This window comes from Pseudopipra pipra, chromosome 2 (assembly GCF_036250125.1).
Source record: "Pseudopipra pipra isolate bDixPip1 chromosome 2, bDixPip1.hap1, whole genome shotgun sequence".
NCBI classification, from domain to species: domain Eukaryota; kingdom Metazoa; phylum Chordata; class Aves; order Passeriformes; family Pipridae; genus Pseudopipra; species Pseudopipra pipra.
This window is the reverse complement of record NC_087550.1, coordinates 87,968,703-87,983,786: the sequence shown is the minus strand read 5'-3', so window position 1 is coordinate 87,983,786 and position 15,084 is coordinate 87,968,703. Positions and strand designations below refer to the sequence as shown.

Here is a 15,084-nt window from a genome sequence, read left to right as displayed (position 1 = left end):
ACAGTCCCAACATCAGCCACAGCACACCCTCTGGTAAGGGCCTGGGGCCTGTTCCACCACAGCATGTGTGCTCCATCTTTATGTTGCTTTTGCACATCTCATACTAGCAGCAGTCAGAAAAAAAATCACTAGTCTTAATGGTCCTTTGGTGTGATCAATAGAGTAGTTCTTACTAGCATCCTAAGCTAACTGGTGAACTGGGAAAAAAAAAAAGAGGAAGCTAAGAGTGATAAAAGTTGTTTAAACTTCAAGGACACAAAACCATAAACAAGGTGTCATCTGCTTCCACAAGTTACTGCAACCTGGCCAATCTGGACTCAGTGGATTGTTTTTATAGCTCTCTTCATGATGCTGAATAGAAGTTTAATAAAAAGGTTTAGATGGAGCAGACAATTTGTTCTTGCTTCATCAGAACATAAATTTTGACTATGCAGGGATTTAAGTATCTAGGCTTAGGTCCTGTGACTAGCTCGAGCTAATAGTTTCTAATCAAATCAAATCAAATCCTCTGCTGTGTATGAAGTTGTTTGAGTTAAAACACTGCAAGAGTAGAGGATTTAAGCTTAAACACGGTGAACGAGGTGTACACAAAAATTTATTTTGTATTGTCTTGCTGCTTTAGGTCAGTCTCACAAAACTCATCATCATCATCCAGACAAAGCCACAAGAAGAGGATAAAGCTATATGGTCTGTCTCCAAGCATAAGACAGGGTAAATTGATACCCACTTCACATGGTTTCATAAAGCTCCTGTGAAAGCATGAATAGGTGCTTTGAGAAGATGGAAGGCAGTTGGAACCCTGAAAGCAATCCAAAATTCTCTTTTGATTATACCTTTATCAGGCATGCTTTCTGAAAATTTTACACCAAAGAAACAGAAGTGACCCAACTGGGTTTGCTTCTTCAGCTCAGCTATTCTATTCACCTTTCCATTCGCCTTACAAGTGCCAATTTAAAACAGTCAGACACAACTGGCTCATAATGAAGAGATGACATTCAGATTACATTGCATTTATTAAAGTGTTATTAAAGTAAGAAAAAGATTCCACTAAGTGGTGTCTTCCCAATTTTAAGTAGTGTTGGAAATTGTCCACCATTCTAGTTGCCCTCTCTAAAAATAAACTGGACAAATCCTAATACCACTACAGCTCCTTTTCATATAAGAATAGAGAAACAAAATCTTCGTGGATTTCAGCACAATGTATCCTTCTCAATGGCACTTCCCCAGATAATATTCTTCAGATACCTCCTGAACAACATTCAGTCAACTTCCAATTCACTCACAGCTGTGATAATTTATTAATTTCCAATATTACATACTAATAGGAAAGACATATTTATCTAGCCAACACAGTAAAATAGCACTTTGGTATGAAGTAGGCTCAAAAAACAAGTAACACTTGGAAGTCATTCCTTTTTCTGTTTAAAGAATGTTTGGAGTTTTAGTTGTAGAAGACAGGACTTTGCAAACAGACCTCCCATACAAAAAACACAGCCCACAGGAGCTGCATGGGAGAGACACCTTCAGCTCCAGAACTCTAAGAAAGCTTTCTGCACTGAGTCATAATAGGATGGAAAGTGGGATAATCTATTTAACTGTTTTAGTGCCTGGCTCCCCTGACAGCCCTGGAGGTCACTGTCTAATGTGACATGAACTATATCTACGACTTTCCAAGGAGCAATCCCCATGAGCAAGGAAGTATAGCCAGAAAATGAGGACCTCAATACCAGAGCATTTAGTACATACGAGCAAACACATATATGGTGAAGTAGGTGTGGTTCTTTTGACACAGAAGGCACAAATTGGCTTTGATTGTGCTATGACTCCATGTATCAAGCTGTGTTGAGGGGGTTGGAAGGGGTACTCCTCCTGCTAAATATCAAGGGGAGCTCCACCTTCAACATGCTGTTCGTGCTTTCAGATCTAGGCACATCTTACAGACATACCACACAGGAATTCCAGATGAATCTGCCTTACTACCCTTCACTGCATCTTGGAGGTATTACCAGAAAACTAGACTTTTAGGATGGTCTTGCAGATCAGCATAGAAAAGCTCTTACATGGAGACAGCATGGACAGTGTGGGCAATGCATGTCAAAACTATTAATACATGAAAAGGAAGCCATGAAGAGCTTAAGGATGGCATAAAAGCAGACAGATAGCAAAAAAGAAGCAATGAAAAGGCCTTTTTCAGTTAAGAGTAAGACCTTTCTTCTTAATGTGGTAGAAAAAAAGATTTAGGAAGGTGAGATAAGGTCAGGTTACCGGATCATGCAGACTTCCTGGGTAGCGAGATTTCTGCCAAATGAAATGAAACAGCATGAACGTTAGAGATGCCAGAGAGGAGCTGGTTACAGTAATTAAGGTCTGAGGTGATGATCTCAGCACCAACTGTCTAAAAAACAGTACAGACAACTCAACTAAGACATCTGCTCAGGGTACAGTTGCAACCCAAACAGCTAACTAGATGTTCAGCTACTCAGTGAATGAGACAGTGAATAATGCAGAAAATATTCTCCTTTATAACAGTCAGTGCTGAATTCTCCTCTGGCATATTGTTCATGCCCCTTCCCAAGCTTTAAAAGATCTTGCAGAAACAAGTGGAGGTCAGAGAGTAAGAATGAGAATGAGCAAATTAGGGGGTGGGAGGTATAAAGACAGAGGCAGAAACTATCACTGGAAGAGACTGAAAGGAATGAGATTTGTTTATCTCAGAAAGGAGGCACATAAGAAGGCACACAGCGAGATAAAATAACAAATACTTTAGAGAAGAAGTATCTGACACTTCTCTCTACCTTGCCACATAACAGATGAATAAAGGAACATTCAATGAAATGAAGACCTCATGTATTCAAAGCTGATCAAATGAAATTCTCTTTCACAAAATGTGTAATTGGACAGTGGAAGATATCACCACAGGAAGCACTAAGGTCAAGAACAGTGCAGGATTCAAAGAAGGATTGGATGGCTATATGGATCACAGGAATATCCAGTCAGAACAATTATGCTAAACTTCGGAAAAAGTAAAAAGACAGGCTTTTAGAATTTAAGCCAGCACCTGACTATGGGAGAATTAAAATTAGGTTTCTGTAAGGGTAGATTATCCTACATCTTTCTCTGAGGTCCTTCTATCTCCTTTGCAAGCAGTTTCACTTTAAGGCCAGATCATCAGTCTACATGAACTACACAATTTCTATTTTCCCACTTCCACATAAACTTCAGAGGCACAGAAAACCTTTGTCTAGCTGCAACAATGTCAGCAAATTCAAACCTGCATTTTTCCACTAGTGAGTCATGGCACCACCTGTAGTTAATCAGCACAAGGTGTTATCATCTCAATTTTCTTTATCATAGGGTGGCTACAACTGTGGAGCTGCAGCCTTGTAGACATGGGAGTGACAGCATTCGCTACCTTCCTCACTTCATCTCAAAATCAAGCTCAGTCTTGCCTGCTCCTTTTCCCTGCCTTGCATTCCCTTTTACAGAAAAGGCAAAGCTTGATCAGGACTTAATCCAGTAGCAAGCTCTCTGTTAGGAGGCTTGTGCATATGAACCTCCTATATCCTGACGACATACCCCAAATAGAAGGAATATACTGTCTTCTCTGGCCACGGTGCTAAATGAAAGGAGCCTCAGCTTCCTGTCAAGGCCCATGTAGTTAATCCATATGCTCTAAACCATATCTACCAGCTTCAGGACCTCAGGGCTAAGGAGGAGATATGGGCTCCATCCAGCTCAGCCCAGCTGCAGTGGTAGCATTTCTGTATCTGCACCACAGCACATGTCAGTAAACTTACTCCAAGTGCCTCTCTAATGCCTGCACAACCACGCACAATTTTTCTAGGTATTGGTAGTTTTCTAGGTAGGCATTGGTGCCTGAAACCTGTTTAATTGCAATTTTAGTGCTTACATCCTCTTTTGCACATACACATGCTTCCAGTTTTTCCCTCCTTCCCTAGTCTGGTAAACTACCTGCTGACCTCAAATTCAGCCTATTGCCTATTTTAGAGACCCCACCTGGTGTTCCAACTTTTCATAACCATCAGCCCAACAACTTTTCTGTGTCTTAATTAGACCTGAATCTAGCCCTGCAAGAAGGCAAGGCAACATTTAGCTTCCCCCTCACCTTTTCTCCTCTTTGAATGTGGTTTGGGAGAACCCACATTCATTATGACTTGTGTATAAAGGTTGTTCATTCTATTAGCAGGTAAATAGATACAGTTTTGGAATCTGCTCAAACTGAATCCAAATTAAAACAGACCCTAAATCCCTGGGGAGGGATTCTTCCCTTAAATCATTTTCCTATTTTTATCTGGACCTTTACTCTCCTCCTGCTTATTCCACAGGACAGTTCCACGTACTTTAATTGTGAATCATTCACTTGACTGAGCTATGTGTTCCTGAAGCTGTATTCCACTTCAGCTAGCTCAATGCAGTCAGAAGGTAGCTGTCCTGTTTTTTGTGCAGCAGTTTGTGAAGTTTCTGCTCTCTGCTCAGTACCACTTCCTTAATTTTTATAATCTTGCATTACTATGAGTATTGTCTGGTAACTGTACTGATCATTACTGTAATTTTTAAATCTCTATAAGGTCTCTTTGACACCTCAGAATGAGCCTCTTAACTTTGCCTCAGAACTGAAATCATTGAAACCATTAGAGTTTAGTTGCGTTATAATGCACCTTTCTCCAAACATAGCCTGCCTGAGACAGTGACCCATGTTCCATGCAGTAGTCTGGAGGGGCCTAATAACCATCTTCCAGAGGACTGTATTGCCTCTTTCATGGTGCATTATAGCTCACTGTTCCATCGATCTAGTGTCTTGTTTGCCTTTTTTATTGCAGCTGTGCACTGAAGTGACAGTGTCTCTGTGTCTTTTTTCCACAGTAACCCCTTTCTCAGTCTGATCAGTGTGCTGGATGTAACACCCTTTCCCTACATTTGCTCTTTGTTCCCGGACTAATTACTTTTCATTTTCTACACCAACCAGCATTTACCATCTGCTGGCTCATCAACTAAATGATCCAAATCCCTTTTGTATCCGCTTGCTCTGTTCCTTATCGCTTCTCTGTGCTTCCAGTTTTACCGTCCAACCAGTGGAGATTTCACATACACAGTGCTCGTCTGAGGCACAGGAGCGGAGACATGGGAATCCACAGGACCTTCTCACACCTAGGGCAGAGCATGCTGCCTGGATTTGCCACTTGCTGCATTCATATATGAAAGAAGGGTTAGCTTTGGCAAAAATTAGGTTGAGGCTGCTTGAGATAAAGGATGGCTTCAAGGCCCAGGCCCCATGCTGGAGGACAGTGCAAGGCAAGTGTCTTACAATGGGAATCCAAGACCAAGGTGGGCTTGCTGCAGCTTTTAGAGACCCCACCTGGTGTGCCTACACCAAGACACAACACATATTTCACTACCCACCTCACAGCTCCCACAATGAGTCCTGGAAGAAGAGGCACATGCCACATCTCCTCCTCACACCATGTCCTGTTTGTCTGTGTTTGTTTGTGTGTGTCTACATATGTGTGCACATGGAGAAAGCAGAAAAAGAAAGAGGAACATGGAAACAAAATGAGATTTCACCCATATAGAAACCAGTACTGCTGTATCCCTACAGGCAAAAATATCAACTTCCTCTCAGCCCAAGAGTGCAATTTCTGAAAATCCAGCACAAAAAAGGCTTTGAGGTGACCTAAACACAGCCTTCTGGTACCTGAAAGGAGAATACAAAAAGATGGAGAGAGACTATTTAAAGGGCAGGTAGTGACAGAACAAGTGGGAATGGCTTCAAATTTAGATATTAGGAATATCAGATATTATCAGATATGAGGAAGAAATTTTTTAGTGTGGTAGTGGTGAGGCATTGGAACAGGTTGTCCAGAGAAGCTGTAGATGCCCCATCCCTGGAAGTGTTTAAGGCCAGGCTGGATGGAGCTCTGGGAAACCTGGTCTAGTGGAAGATGTCCCTGCCTACAACCAGAGGTTGGCACTAGATGATCTTAAAGGTCCCTTCCATCACAGGCCATTCTATGACTCTATGAACTTATTCTGAAACCTCTCAGGAAATGTCCCAGCCGTGGAAGGCCAGATGTGTGTGTAAGAAGCAGGGGTCAGCTAGGGACAGACACTCTTTTCACAGCTCTGAGCACCAGAATAGTGCAGGCTAAGCACTGATGCTTTTAAAGCAGCGTTTATGGGCAAGCCTTACGCTGTGCTGAAATATGAGCCACATGGAGTTCTCTTGGAAACTCTTTTCTGTCTTAGCATTAGCAAGCCTGACTTGCTGGTCTATTGCCTTTGCCTTGTTTTGTTTGTCATTTAAGGAAAAAAATGTCTTGGATTACCTGGAGTGAGCCATCTTTTGGATGATCTTTTCTGGTCTTCCCTTGAAAGCATCGCACACACTTTTGAGGTATTATCAGTTGCCTATCCAAGATACACTCAGGTAAGAGAAGAACTAGACAACTTGTGCATTGCTTGCAATTTTTTTAATAATTTACTTATGTGGAAAATGACCACAGAGTAGTTAATTCAGAAAGTGTAACATTTTGCAGCTGTTTTAGGGTCCACATGTAAAATGATCTATTTTTTCTTTAAAGTTCATTGATTTTCTGAACGCTAAGTTCAGAAAGACCAAGCTTGGTTTGAAACAACACTTGCTGCTGCCATTTATAGTGGTTTTATATGGTGATTTTAGTTAGGAGTGCAAAACATAGATAAATCCTTAATAAACTACAAATGTCAAAGGAAATAATTTGTGCTATGCCTTTCTCAGGCAGGAAACCAGCACACCCAGCCAAAATAACTTGCCCTTGGCTGTGGTTGGAGATAATACTTTTTATCCCAAACTTTTCACACACTTAAAATCAGATGGAGTTCTAAATGCTCAGCATTTCTGAAAAAAAATTTTTACCTCTAATTGAACATGGAAAAATTAGCATTCACTCCATACTACACTCATATCCTCTGTCCAGCTAGGACAGAGTACTAGGAAGAGAGTTTTGCTAATTCATGGTATTCTTTATTAATATGTAAGTCAGAAGAATTCATCACAGGCATGAGTGGAAAGATTTTTCATAGTCTTCCTTTTAGTCTCATGTCTCTAATAAAAGAATGAATCTCCAAGCCAAATTTCACTTAGTTTCATGTCTGAAGAGGTAGCATTCCAGGAGAACAGTAACAACCAATATTCAGCATTTTTAAACAGTAAAACTCCTGAAATCTGGTTTAGACCTGTTTCTGTTCATCACAGCTGTATGATTTGTGCAGCACGCAGCCTCATAGAACTGCCTGGAATTCAGGAGTGTGACTGCAGCATGCATCTGTAATATTATATAATTCACTGGAACTTATGAAAATCTTCTCTATCATAACATTTAGACCCTCAGTCTTGCTTTCCCTTCTGGCAAATTTGCATCCAATGAACTTAAGACAGGAATTTTGCAAAAAGGGAAGGATTCCAATGTTCCCACAATGAAAGTATGATTTGTTCTATCTCATCATCTGAAGCAATTGAAATTCTCTCCAAGAGAATTGCAGAGGCCTCTGTCTACATTAAAACAAACAAACAAAAACCAAAACCACAAAAAAACCCCTAAACCTGTATTGACTAGTCTCTGGCTCACAAACATCCTCCAGATTTTTTCCTATATCTAGTCTCAGCAGAAGCTTTTTTTTCCTACTGCTTTCTACTAGTAAATTGGTTGTAACATTCATGCCATTTCATCCTGATGGCATGCTGTCCTCTTTTTCTCATGTTACTATCCACTTTCTACTTGTTTATCCCTTCTTTAAGTGTTGTGGCAATTCTGACTCTCTCTGGGACTCCACACTGGCTGAGAGCCAGAGTAGGCCAGACCCATCCAAGAGGCTGTTTTCTCAAGAGCTGTCAGCGTGTTTCCCAGTAGCCCAGAATAGCCAAAGTATAAAGTGTAAGAAGACCACGATGCATGGCAAAAAAGTGAGAATATGCAAGACTGATTTTTGCAAGTAAGATTTATCATAGTTAATATCAGAGCATGGACCTTTACATATGAGCTAGTCACCCTAGGGTCTCAGTGGAAACAGGTGCATTCAAGGCTAACTCAACCTTGGGTAGCTAAATTAGGAGAAATTAATTCAATCCTTCATTCCTGGTTCCAATTGCATCTTCTGTATTTGCATTCACTAAATCCACCACATCCACTTCACTGATGTCAATGGCATTTTTCAATACTCGCATTCTTCAAGATACCGCGAGACATAACATGCAAAGCTATGTCAGAGTGCAGCTCTGTCTTCCAAAGTATTTCAGGATCCTTCCTGCCAGTTAACTGCAAGTTGCAACAGAATCTGTAACTTTTTTTCCAGATATGGTACTCACTGTTATTCAGGTACCTCAAACACCCTGAGAGACAGAAAAAATACACTGACTAATTTCCACCATGGAGAAGCTGAGCTCTGCTATGGCTTTACAGAGAAAGAGCCCCAGCAATAATGCCTGGCCCTCTGTGCAGAGAGAAAAGAATATGTAAGTCTGTTTGAATGCTGCCAGTGGCATCCGTTAAATCCCTGATCACAGTGGCAGTAAAGAAAACCCCTGACAGCACTCAATGGAAGTAAAATTTATAGACTTCCATATAACTAAGATCTCAAATGATTCTGAGAAGAAAGAAGACACTGACTCTAAGTAGAAAAAGGGAAAAGAACTGGAGGTAACTGACCTTGTAAAAGAAAAATCTTTCCCCTTCCTTAACACAAATATCTGGAGTTTACAGCAGAAAAATATTCCAGAGAGTAAGAATTCTCCTCTTGTGCAACTTGCAAACAGCTGAACAAGGGCCTGCAAAGTCCTGCAGTCAGCAGGGAGTCATCTGCTGTGGAGAAGAGAACCACATTTCTGAATATGAAGAAACTGGGGAGTTAGGTGAGAGACACAGCTTGAGGGTTCTTTATATTATCATGATCCAATACACCTGCTTAGGGTTTTGTTGTTGGTTTGAGGTTTTTTCCAGTTGCCTAATGGTAACTTTGTTGTTTTGAATAGACTGTCCTGTGTTGTAGCAAGCACTCGCTTTAGGCAAAACTCTGAAAGAACGTCTGTGTCCAACAACGCTCACAGCTCAGCTGGGAATGATGAAGAAACTGTAAGAATCACAGCAAATGAGATCAAGGACTCAATTTCAACTTCTCTTTGAAGCAGAGATTCAAAACTTATTATCAGTGAGTATTAGCCTATGAAGACTATGAAAATAAAAGGTCAGTAGAATAAAGGCACACATTGTATCTATATATGGATAGTATATTATTTAACAATATCTTTGAGTACAGAGCCACAGTTTCAGATACGTTATAAATGGTGCTGCAGATGGCAATCCAGTCATGTATATTTGCTCTTCACAAAACCAATTTTGCATGGAGGGAACTGCTGAAATGGAGATACCAGAGCAGTATTGGGATGATGTAGAAATCTTTGCAGATGTGCAATTTTTATCTAAAATAAATTCCACTGCAGTGTCCTAGACTGCTTCAGCATGAAATTAGCCAAAATAAAACTTATTTTTATATGTTCCTCCCAGTTCCAAGGGCAGATGCAGCCCTGCTGTATGACTGGGGGAGGATTCTTCACCATTCAGCTGCGTCCACAGAATCTGCACCAGTTAAAGAGTTTTACACCCACCAACAGTAATGAGCAAGAGGAAAAGAGGACTGAGGAATCTTTAGACTCTTCAATAAATTCACACTTTGTACAAAATAGGCCTGATGCATTCCTCCATTTTGGACACTATTGCACCTCTCCAGAATGACTACTGGGGGTAAAGTAAGTTGGCAAAATAAAGCCACAGGAATAGGCTTCACATGCCAGCATTTTTTACTCTTTCTAGTGGAGCAGTTTGAACACACAGGAGAAGTATCTGTTGGTGACAACTTTCCTTTCAAACACTGGTCCTGTGGACTGCAGCAGGAACACAACAACCATATTGCTCCATCATTAGCAAAATGCCTGAAGCTAACTGGTGGCTCTGATTCTTTCCAACAGCCTTTCCTTTGTCTGTCTGTTTTTCATAATTGCTTTTCTTCCCACCATTTTTTAGCTGGGTCTTTATTCTTGCCTTGAGAATGCCTTCTGTGCAAAGAGTCCTACAGCCATTTCCCCTAAAGCCTGGCCCAAATGCAGACTGCTGCTCTCTGCAAGTTTTGATTTTATGTTATTTTATCCTTTCAGAACTGTTTTTATTAACATGCTGAGAAAAAAAAAAGATTGATTGCAAGTGTAGATTATCCTGCAGAAGTTGGGTTTTCTTGTTTGGTTGGGTTTTTTTCTGTGATGTTTAAAAATCATGTGAGAAAGACACAGATTTCTATCCCTGTCTAGAAATCCTTAGGTTCTTTCACTATTGAAAGAGCAAGAGCAGCTCTGCTTAGCAGAACTAATTAATCATAATTTTAATAAAACATATATTGCACCTAAAAATATCTGAGTGCATTATGTTTTAGGAGCTAATGAAAACTAGCATCATAATTAACAAGTAGGTGTAGGTAAAGATATATAACATATTGATGCTACAACCAAACACTGCAGATGAGATTTAACAATAGCAGTTTCACTGGTTACCATGAAACAATGGTGCCTGGTCAGGAAACCACTGCAATAATCCTGCAGCTTTTACATGTCAATATTTAGGGCATCACTACAGCAGCCTGTGTTAGTACAGCATTGCAGGAGTTGTGAAATGTGTCTCTGCCGTTCGTAATTACCTCTACCCTGCGAGAGATACGCGAAACTGCAGACGAGCACGTTTCCTTTCCCTCTGGCTCTCCGACCGACACCTCCCGGACGGGGGCACGGCGGGGGTGTCACCAGGGCTCTCTAAGAGGGAGAAGGGGGGCGGGCGGGGCGGGATGTGCCCGCAATGCAGCACCGCCTCGCCGGGAGACGCCAGCGGAGCCGCTGCCTCCCCGTGCGGCGCTGCTGCCGGGAGGCAGGGGCAGCCACGCATCCGTCCTGCTGCACGGTGGCACGCCGGGACAGGGCTGTCCTGGGCCGATCCCCACCCCGGGACAGGGCTGGCCCGTGTCGATCCCCGGATATGCGGGTGGCTGCTGCAGGAGGTGCCTGTGTACACACGTGTTTGCGCGTAAAACAGCACCACAGAGGCGGCCACAGCCTGAGCGACTCGCAAGCAGGAGCATTGGGCGTGCTCGGGAATAAATTATGCACATCTGTGCTGAACAGCCTTCCGTGGCTTGGGCGGAGAAAATACCTGACTTACAGGGCTGAACCTGTTGCTATGAAAGGGTCCAGGGAGCCCAGTCAACCCTTTGATGTGAATTCAGTGCCCTCTGACCTCGTCCCTGTGCTGCCCGAATAAAAAACACCTCTGCATTTACTGCTGAAAACCTGAGTTGAGGAGTCTCCCGCCCAGCATGAATTTCGCACAGATGACGCTTCCAAGAGCTCCTCAAGCAGGAAAACTGCAGAGTGAGAAGTAAGGACCTACCTACCACAGAACAAGGGAAAGGTCCATTGTAGCCATTCTCAATGGGTTATTTGCTTGTCAAGGGACTGCTGTCACAGAGTAAGGGCTACAGAATCTGCTGGCAGGTGACTGCTATGGAAAATATTGAGCAGCAACTGGTTGCTTCACCTTATGGAGCCTCCTTGTTTGGAAATGGGATGAGGGTGGCGAGATGCCTTCTACTAGACGTTTAGCTGGCTCTAGTAGAGCCAAGCAGTTGAAGTATACTACCTGTGCACTAGCAAAATGGCAAGCAATGGAATAGCCAGAGCTAAGTTTTCTCCTTTCTCTGTGGAATACCAGAAGCTTGGTTCTCTGTTGACCCTCATGTTTGTGCGTACTATGACAGCCCAACATCACTCTGACACATGAGACTAGAAAGAATACACAAAAATATCAGTATGGGGAGAGATCTGGTGGTGGCTTTACATACCTTTTCTCACAATAAGAGACCCAGAGCTGTTCTATATTTATGACAGCAGCCCTCAGAGGCCACAGTCACTGCTCAGTCACTGCTCCCATATTAGGCTGCAAGTAGCATGACACTGAGCCTCTCGTATTTCACCTGGAAATGCCTTTGTGTTGAAGCTACTGAAATTACATCAGACATACTTTTTGTAAGTTGGAGCAGATTTCGACTCAGAAAGTGAGATTTATAGGTAAAGGTTGCTCAACAATAACACCTCACTGAGATGGCCCAGCTAAGAACGCAGTCCCACAGAACATACAGTGCCTCTCTCCCCAGCCTCAAACTGGATTCCAAACTCAGTGAAGACAGCAAGAATTCTTCTACTGAAGTCAGCACGCTTTGAGCCAAGCTTCACTCTGTAAATATTTACCAGTGAACAAGCATGTGACCCTGTCCCCAATCTGGCTACTATAACCTAAGATGTTTCTCTGTCAGTTCAGGCGCAGATGCATTACAGCGTGAGGGTGTTACAAGACAGAGAAAATAATTTACTATTGTTAATATTTGGCCCTTTTCCTAAACTTCCCTATTTTATTCTCTTTTTGACATTAATTCCTTTTTCTGTTTCTTCTTAATCTAATATTGGCCTATTTTAAGTAACTGTATGTATTCTTTGCTGAAAGTATAATATGGCTACTTCAATGTAGCTTTTCACTGGTAACTCTTACCCCAGCTTTATTTCACAGAACAAAACAGCTATCCCCATATGCCTCTCTAAATAATTGTTGGTTCCTCTTATAATTTGCTTATATGTCAGTTTCTATTTAAAAATAAAATATAATCATTGACTAACCATTTTAAAGCTGTTCTTGCTAACTTAAATTAATCCCTATTCCACTTGTCTTTCTGCCTTTCTGCTCCACAACTGCCCCCTAGAGAAATAGCTCTGTAAGGAAAAAATAATGCACACATCCAGTCACACAATACTTTAACAGTTTGCTCCAGACTGGCAAGGACTGGGATTAGTAGAGACATTTCTCAGAAAAAGTGGAAAATGCTGGCCCAGTGAAACAGATATATTTCTTTTCTGAAGAAAGTGTTTTTCAGAACTTTTTTTTTTGAGGGGATGGGGTAATATAATTGCTGAGGAAATTAGTCTGAAAGTGGCCAGCCACAATGTCTCCAAAATTTGGCAGGTTAAAGCTGGTCAAAACTCTAGTTAGTGCTTCCCTCTAGCAGGAAACACCCACATTTTGAAGAGGAGTTTCATTGAAATACTGAGTGAAAGCCAAATATTTGAGGGTGCTAGGAGGTTTCCTAGAAGTATTTCTCCAAGTGAAATGAAGAAACGACACCCTGGCTAAAATAGCTGATGGTCAACTGACCTATGCAGACCCAAACTCGACTTTTTCTTATCCTACATGGATACCTTGAGCAGTATGTAACTAGCCATGGGTAAAAGTCTGAACATGCATAAAGGTTCTTGATTTTATCGCACAGTGTAGAGCACAAAAATACTTGAAATTGTAACATTTTTCACAGAATAGGACAACTATTGCTTTGCTCTGGCAATGCAGGGAGAGAAAATAAGGTTCCACATAAGCCCTTGTCTTACAGTGACAGACATGTACCACTTCATCCCTGGAACTGGGCCCATGTGGGTCGACTGATGTGGTTCTAGGAAAATGGAATTTTGTCTAGTATCAGTGATGGCTCCTAGCAGATCTGTGTGAACACAGTTGTAGGACTGCAGCTATTTGCTTTTTATAAAACAAATTGCATATAACAGAATTAGAACAAGTAACTCAGTAATAATTTTTATCTAAGCAGCACAATTAATAAGGCTGGTTTTCCTAAGGATTTCCATCTTATTTACACTTCCTTTCCTATACAAGAATGTCCACATACCCTATGTCTTCCCCCACAACTGGCCTTCCCTTCTTCTCAGCCTACCCATGGACACATTTCAAAGTATCCCAAATGTTCTCCCAGGAGCTACAACTGGGGAAGAACTGGAGAAGTGCCCACACATGCTGTGACCAGCCTGGCATTGGAATATGTTGGCTGTCAATAGAAAGCTCAGCAGGTAAGTTACCTTGAGCTCTCATGCAACATCACTGCCACTCTTTCTAATGAAACTTGTAAAGCTTCATAATGGTGAGTCTGAGATCCCTTCATCAGACTGGGTTGAAATGGACACTGGATTTTAAAGTTACCAGGCAAGAACAGGTAGCACCCTGACACTTCTCTTAATCACTTGTGATGTTGCCCCGGGCTCAGTACTGGGGCCAGTCCTGTTTGAAATCTTTATCAATGATCTGGATGAGGGGATCAAGTGCACCCTCAGTCAGTTCACAGATGACTCGAAGCTAGGTGGGACGTTGATCTGCTGGAGGGTAGGAAAGCTCTGCAGAGGGCAGGACAGGCTGGATCCACGGGCCAAGGCCAATTGTCTGACCTTCAACAAGGCCGAGTGCCAGGTCCTACACCTGGGTTACAACAAGCCAATCCAGTGCTACAGGCTGGGGGAAGTGAGGCTGAAAAGTGGCCCAGTGGAAAAGGACCTGAGGGTGCTGGTCGATAGCCATTGAACATGAGCAGCAGTGTGCTCAAATAGCCAAGAAGGTCAGTGGCATCCTGGCCTGTATCAGCAACAGCATGGCCAGCAGGACCAGGGCAGTGATTGTCCCTCTGTACTTGGCACTGGTGAGGCCACACCTCAAGTACTGTGTCCAGTTTTGTGTTCCTCACTATAAGAAAGACACTGAGGTGCTGGAGTGTATCCAGAGAAGGTCAACAGAGCTGGTGAAGGGTCTGGAGCACAAGTCTTATGAGGAGCAGCTGAGGGAGCTGGGGTTGTTTAGCCTGGAGAAAAGAGGCTCAGGGGTGACCTTATCGCTCTGTACAACCACATGAAAGGAGGTCGTAGCCAGGTAGGTGTCAGTCTCTTCTTACAGGCAACCAGTGACAGGACAAGAGGACATAGCCTCAAGCTGTGCCACAGGAGGTTCAGGTTGGACATCAGGAGGAATTTCTTCATGGAAAGGGTTGTTGAACATTGGAATGATCTGCCCAGGAAGGTGGTGAAGTCACTGTCCCTGAAAGTGTTCAAGAACCAACTGGATGTGGCACTCAGTGCTTTAGTTGACAAGGTGGTTATTGGTCAAAGGTTGGAAT

General features: G+C 42.4%; 1 long non-coding RNA gene across 1 annotated transcript in view; it reads right to left on the bottom strand.

Moving 5' to 3' along the window:
- The window catches only part of LOC135410043 (uncharacterized), a 44,849-nt gene extending 31,056 nt beyond the window's left edge, over positions 1–13,793 (bottom strand). The window contains exon 1 of the long non-coding RNA XR_010428495.1: positions 10,738–13,793. This is a non-coding gene — a long non-coding RNA (uncharacterized LOC135410043). The remainder of the gene's footprint in view (positions 1–10,737) is intronic.
- Between the last annotated feature and the right edge of the window lie 1,291 nt (positions 13,794–15,084).